The sequence below is a fragment of the Nerophis ophidion genome, linkage group LG29 (genome assembly GCF_033978795.1).
Source record: "Nerophis ophidion isolate RoL-2023_Sa linkage group LG29, RoL_Noph_v1.0, whole genome shotgun sequence".
NCBI lineage: Eukaryota > Metazoa > Chordata > Actinopteri > Syngnathiformes > Syngnathidae > Nerophis > Nerophis ophidion.
The window spans coordinates 29,690,315-29,698,336 of NC_084639.1; positions in this window are offsets into that span (position 1 = coordinate 29,690,315).

An 8,022-nucleotide genomic window follows, 5' to 3' on the forward strand; every position below is an offset into this window, starting at 1 on the left:
TCTTCTCAACAACACCCACATTCTTACAAACAACATATTTAAGAATGGTGGTGTTAAATACAAAGTGCATTCAGATACAAACAATTATTTTTGATGTTTACTCCATTAAAGGACATAAATGTGCACATGTATGCACTGATTAAAAATACAGAACAATAATGCCCACGTTTAGACTTTCTCCATCAAACGCCATCTTGCTTTCTCCTCCTTTCTATTTCCAGCAGACTAGTAGAACATCTTAGGTGTATTGCTGCCCTCCACAGTCTATTAACAAAATGTCTTCCTTCTGTCCTATGGCCCACACTACAGACTTGGACACAAACAGGACAGAAAGTAAAAAGCAGCTTTAAGGAGGTCAAAACAAAATGTATGCATTCTTTCCAACGGCCGCTGGGTGGCAGCAGAGGCTCCATGTATCACCTGAAGAAACATTTGACTTCTGACCTTTCCACATTATTTCTCTCATCTTTACTGCTGGAGTTCAGCTCACTGAGGATGTAAGCTACATTTTGGTATTTTAATTATCTTTAATTATTCATAAACAGGCTTAAAACAAACCATTATTATCATTACTGCCTCATTTCCCCCCACTCTCTACTAATTAAAACTATTCTAGCACAAAAACATTCAGGATGTTCATACAAAAAATATTACACATCCCCCAAACGTACCATTTTATTATGGTATTCATATAATATTACATTTAATATACACATGGTCATAACAGTGCTGACAATTTAAATTCCCTGTGGGGATTAATAAAGTATTTCTGATTCTGATCATTACATCACTCTCATAAAGCCTTCAATGCTGAATATGTTTTTTACCATAGCTCAGCTTCACAATGTTGGAATATTGACTGCTGATATTAACATTCTTCTATTGTTTACAATATTACAGTCTACTCTTTTTCTTTGCTCAAATGAACAGGATGGAAGTGTCTTTAATTGTCACTACTGAGTGTAATTATGTATATAATAATCTTCATTACCGCTTGATTTAACTCTCATTTTATTTTATCCATAGAGAACTTAACCATAAAAAGATGTCTGCACATCAATAAACCGTCACTAAACTTCAATAAAACTAAATACATCATATTTGAAGATTGTAAAAATGTAAACCACAAATTATGATGGATAATATTGAAATTAAAGGAATTAAGGTAATCGCATTTTTCTGAGTTAATATAGATGATGAAGTAAGCTGGACACTACATGTAAGTCATATAAAGAAAACAATAAAACAATGGAGTGCAATACTAAAGAGAATAAAATACGTACAAATATTAACTAGAATTATTGTACCCAACTTCAGTTGAAGCATACATTGTTTATTGCATAAAAGTCTGGGGACATACATATAAAACAATCACAAAACAATCATCATATTACAAAAGAGAGTAATAAAGATAAGTCATAGAATGGATTATAGAGACCCAACAAATTATTCATAAAGTCACACATTTTAAAAGTAAAAGATCTTGTATAAAAGACAACTGTTCAAATGATGTATAAAGTAAATAATAATATGCTTCCAGAAGTGGTCCAGAAGATGTTTCAGATGTGAACCAGTAAATATGAACTAAGAGGGATTTATGTGTACTCAAAAGCAAAGGTATGAACACATGTAAAACAAATATGTACATCATATAAAGGAGTTCATCTATGGAATTATCTACAATTACAAAATAAAATATGTAACACGTCATTTTTCAAAAAACATATAAAACACTATTATGAATAAGTATAGAGGTAAATTATGGATATTTACACATACAATGTTTATTGCATGTAACATAATTGTATGTACTGTTTATTCTCACCTTTTCAGTCAAATTGTTGTGTTCATTTCAAAGTACACAAATGTGTATATTAATGCATGTACATGACTGTAATAAACACACTAATCTGAAGTCTCTAATCTATAAATGTTAGAATCATATTAACAAGATTGTGTTAGACAAACAACAATGTCACACATGTTATATGTGCTGATGTTGTTAGAAAGTCAAAATGAAAGTCTGGACAGTTTATTTCAAATCCTGCAGTTTCATTTGCTGCTGCTGTTCTCACCAGCACACTTGTGTTTCTTACACTGGTACTTAGAAGACAATCTTTCACCACACACACTGCAACTCAACACTTTCTCTCCTGGGTGTCTTTTTCATATGCACTGTAAGAGTGTTTAGGTGACCAAAGCTTTTATCGCAGCTTGAACAGGAGTATGGTTTTTCACCAGACTGCTATATCATGTGTAATTTTAAGTGTCGTCCTTCTATATAACTTTTACAACATACTGAACATATGAAAGGTTTTTCACCAGCGTGTGTTCTCATTTTTACTTTTAAACTTTGTCTTATGACAAAACTTTTACCACATTATGAGAAGGAACAAGGTTTTTCTCCAGTGTGTATTCTCATGTGTGTTTTTAAATGTTGCCTTCGAATAGATTTTTTACCAAAGATTGAACATGAAAAAGGTTTTTCTCCAGTGTGTAGTGTCATGTGTGCTTTGAAATGCTTCTTTTGAGTAAAATCTTTACCGCAGATTGAACATGAAAAAGGTTTTTCTCCAGTGTGTGTTCTCAAATGTACTTATAAACCTTGATTTATTACAAAACTTTTACCACATTCTGAGCAGGAAATTTTATTTTCTCCAGTGGTAATCTCATATGTACTTTCAAAGATTGCCTTTGAGTAAAATTTTTAACACAAATTGAACATGAAAAAGGTTTTTTCTCCAGTGTGTATTGTCATGTGTGTTTTAAAATGTTGCCTTCGAGTAAAATTTTTACCACAGATTGAACATGAAAAACGTTTTACTCCAGTGTGTGTTCTCATATGTACTTTTAAACTTTGATTTAGTACGATACTTTTACCACAGTCTGAGCAGGAAACATTTTTTTTCTCCATTGTGTAATCTCATATGTACTTTCAAAGATTGCCTTTGAGTAAAATTTTTGACACAAATTGAACATGAAAAAGGTTTTTCTCCAGTGTGTATTGTCATGTGTGTTTTAAAATTTTGCCTTCGAGTAAAATTTTTACCACAGATTGAACATGAAAAAGGTTTTTCTCCAGTGTCTATTCTCATGTGTGTTTTCAAATTATGGCTTTGAGTATAATTTTTACCACATTCTGAGCAGGAACAATGTTTTCCTCCAGTGTGTGTACTCATGTGTGATTTTAAATAGTACCTTCGAATAAAAACTTTACCACAGATTGAACATAAAAAAGGTCTTTCTCCAGTGTGTGTTCTCATGTGTACTTTCAAATAGCTACTTTTTACAAAACCTTTACTACAGATTGAACAAGTAAAAGGTTTTTCTCCAGTGTGTGTTCTCATGTGTGATTTCAGACGACAATGGTATTTAAAAGTTTTGTGACAGAGAGAAGATGTGAAGTGAGTGTTGTCAGTGTGACATGTCTTATCATCTTTAGAGTCTTCATCATCAGTGTCAGGAGAGTGTGACGTTGTGTCCTCACTATCTGATAGTGGAGCTAAGAGCTTGTCTGCTTGTGATCCTCCACAGTGGTCTCCATCAGCTTCTGTTGTCATGTGTTGTGTTGAGCTGCTGCTTGGAGGCTCCCCCCCTCCCCTCTCCTCACTTTCACCTTTCACCTCATCATCTTCACTCTTCACAGGGACACCAGTCACTGGGAACTCCTCCAACCATTTAGGCTGACTGATGCCCTCTTCCTCCTCTTCCTCTCTAATGTAAGGGGTCACTGGGTCCTCCTCTTCCTCCTTGGAGTGAGGGGTCAGTGGATCCACCACTTCCTTTTTAAAATGGGGTGTCAGTGGGTCCTCCTCTTCCTTTTTAAAATGGGGTATCAGTGGGTATTCCTCTTCCTTCTTAATGTGGGAGGGCTGTGGCTCCTCTGTCCGCATCCTGAAGCTCCACTTCTGTTGCTCAGGGTGAAGATGTTCTTCACAGACGTCTGCAAGACAAACACAGCATCTCTGCTCAGTCACACAATGCATTCACTACTTTTACATGCACTTAGGAAAAACAAGTTATCGTATGAACTGTCTTGAAATCTCAGTGACGCACAAACACGCTGCTCTTAACAACATTATTCACAGGAAAAGAAACAAAAACCAGGACGACAGGACTTTTTACTATGGATGAACGATATGGTTTAAAATTGATTTTGCGATACAGTATTTCATTTAGAATTACTGATAGAACCATTTTAAAACAGGCTACACAGGCTCCTAATTTAGTGGCTGAAATATGCAGTAAAATATTACATTTCCAGTATTATTTTCTCAAAAAAAGTAACCAGATATAACAGTAAATAAACAAGTACATTATTAATAACTGTTTTGACAAAATAATACTATTAGAAACGAACAATATGTTACTGCATATGTCAGCTGCCAAATTAGGAGCTTGTGTACCTATTTTGAAATTATTCTATTCTCAATCATATATCAAATTATATATTGTGACATATTGTTGTTAGGATATAGATTTGAGGTCATATCGCCCATACCAAACATTGGTTCGTCGAGTCATTTTGTTTGGCCCACCAAATATATTTAATTTTAATATTCTTCAGATGTGTGTGTATGTCTAAAATGTGGGACTACTGTTCTACATCACGTGGAAGTGTCATGTCATGGGGATGGTGTGCTTTTAACTAAGGGTGTGACGATGAACATGATTCTTACACATGTGTGTACTTCATGTGTATATGAATGTACTTTCCCTTGTGTGCTTAGTTTGACTGTAACTTCATAGTGGATAATATCTATAAACAACCTCAATTGTTTTACATCTTTAATTTGAAGGACTGTTTACTTATCTGACAAATTCAAAGGAAACTGCACTTTTTTAAAAATGTTACCTATCATTCACAATCCTTATGTAAGACATTTGTTTCAAACTATTATGAATTTGAATTATTAAATAATCATGAGCAAAAAATCAGCTAACATTGGAGTCAATGGGAGCTCCTCTGTTAGACCCACAAAGTCCTCCCAAAAAACATCCAAAAATTGCCAACAATACTCATTTTACATTTTGTGACCTGAATATTAACCAAGTATTAATGATATTGTTATTATAAGCGCTAACGTTAAGGACCTACTTTTAGCGGCGCGTTGATCACAGAAGTAACTAGCTTATGCTGCTATATTGACATACTGAACTGTTTTCTCACCTCTAAGATGGTGAAAGCTAATTCTACAAACCCTGTCTCCATATGAGTTGGGAAATTGTGTTAGATGTAAATATAAACGGAATACAATGATTTGCAAATTATTTTCAACCGATATTCAGTTGAATATGCTACAAAGACAACATATTTGATGTTCAAACTGATAAACATTTTTTTTTTTTTTTGCAAATAATCATTAACTTTAGAATTTGATGCAAGCAACACGTAACAAAGTAGTTGGGAAAGGTGGTAATAAATACTGATAAAGTTGAGGAATGCTCATCAAACACTTATTTGGAACATCCCACGGGTGTGCAGGCTAATTGGGAACAGGTGGGTGCCATGATTGGGTATAAAAGCAGCTTCCATGAAATGCTAAGTAATTCACTAACAAGGATGGGGCGAGGGTCACCAATTTGTAAGCAAATTGTCGAACAACATTTCTTAACGAGCTATTGAAAGGAATTCAGGGATTTTCCCATCTACGGTCCGTAAAATCGTCAAAAGGTTCAGAGAATCTGGAGAAATCACTGCACGTAAGCGATGACATCACAGACCTTTGATCCCTCAGGTGGTACTGCATCAAAAACCGACATCAGTGTGTGAAGGATATCACCAGATGGGCTCAGGAACGCTTCATAAAACCACTGTCAGTAACTACAGTTGGTCGCTACATCTGTATGTGCAAGTTAAAACTCTACTATGCAGAGCAAAAGCCATTTATCAACACACAGGAACGCCGCCGGCTTGGCTGGGCCCGAGCTCATCTAAGTTGGACTGATGCAAAGTGGAAAAGTGTTCTGTGGTCTGACGAGTCCACATTTTACATTATATTTGGAAACTGTGGATATGGTGTCCTCCGGAACAAAGAGGAAAATAATCATCCGGATTGTTATAGGCGCACAGTTCAAAAGCTAGCATGTGTGATGGTATGGGGGTGTATTAGTGCCCAAGGCATGGGTAACTTACACATGTGTGATGGTATGGGGGTGTATTAGTGTCCAAGGCATAGGTAACTTACACATGTGTGATGGTATGGGGGTGTATTAGTGCCCAAGGCATGGGTAACTTACACATGTGTGATGGTATGGGGGTGTATTAGTGTCCAAGGCATGGGTAACTTACACATGTGTGATGGTATGAGGGTGTATTAGTGTCCAAGGCATGGGTAACTTACACATGTGTGATGGTATGAGGGTGTATTAGTGTCCAAGGCATGGGTAACTTACACATGTGTGATGGTATGAGGGTGTATTAGTGTCCAAGGCATAGGTAACTTACACATGTGTGATGGTATGGGGGTGTATTAGTGCCCAAGGCATGGGTAACTTACACATGTGTGATGGTATGGGGGTGTATTAGTGTCCAAGGCATGGGTAACTTACACATGTGTGATGGTATGAGGGTGTATTAGTGTCCAAGGCATGGGTAACTTACACATGTGTGATGGTATGAGGGTGTATTAGTGTCCAAGGCATGGGTAACTTACACATGTGTGATGGTATGGGGGTGTATTAGTGCCCAAGGCATGGGTAACTTACACATGTGTGATGGTATGGGGGTGTATTAGTGCCCAAGGCATGGGTAACTTACACATGTGTGATGGTATGGGGGTGTATTAGTGTCCAAGGCATAGGTAACTTACACATGTGTGATGGTATGGGGGTGTATTAGTGCCCAAGGCATGGGTAACTTACACATGTGTGATGGTATGAGGGTGTATTAGTGCCCAAGGCATGGGTAACTTACACATGTGTGATGGTATGGGGGTGTATTAGTGTCCAAGGCATGGGTAACTTACACATGTGTGATGGTATGAGGGTGTATTAGTGTCCAAGGCATGGGTAACTTACACATGTGTGATGGTATGGGGGTGTATTAGTGCCCAAGGCATGGGTAACTTACACATGTGTGATGGTATGGGGGTGTATTAGTGCCCAAGGCATGGGTAACTTACACATGTGTGATGGTATGGGGGTGTATTAGTGTCCAAGGCATGGGTAACTTACACATGTGTGATGGTATGGGGGTGTATTAGTGCCCAAGGCATGGGTAACTTACACATGTGTGATGGTATGGGGGTGTATTAGTGCCCAAGACATGGGTAACTTACACATGTGTGATGGTATGAGGGTGTATTAGTGTCCAAGGCATGGGTAACTTACACATGTGTGATGGTATGAGGGTGTATTAGTGTCCAAGGCATGGGTAACTTACACATGTGTGATGGTATGAGGGTGTATTAGTGTCCAAGGCATGGGTAACTTACACATGTGTGATGGTATGGGGGTGTATTAGTGCCCAAGGCATGGGTAACTTACACATGTGTGATGGTATGGGGGTGTATTAGTGCCCAAGGCATGGGTAACTTACACATGTGTGATGGTATGGGGGTGTATTAGTGCCCAAGGCATGGGTAACTTACACATGTGTGATGGTATGGGGGTGTATTAGTGCCCAAGGCATGGGTAACTTACACATGTGTGATGGTATGAGGGTGTATTTGTGCCCAAGACATGGGTAACTTACACATGTGTGATGGTATGGGGGTGTATTAGTGCCCAACACATGGGTAACTTACACATGTGTGATGGTATGGGGGTGTATTAGTGCCCAAGGCATGGGTAACTTACACATCTGTGAAGGCACCATTAATGCTGAATGGTCCATTCAGGTTTTGGAGCAACATATGTTGTCATCCAAGCAACGTTATCATGGACGCCTCTGCTTATTTCAGCAAAACAATGCCAAGCCACGTGTTACAACAGCGTGGCTTCGTAGTAGAAGAGTGCGGGTACTTTCCTGGCCCGGCTGCAGTCCAGACATGTCTCCCATCGAAAATGTGTGACGCATTA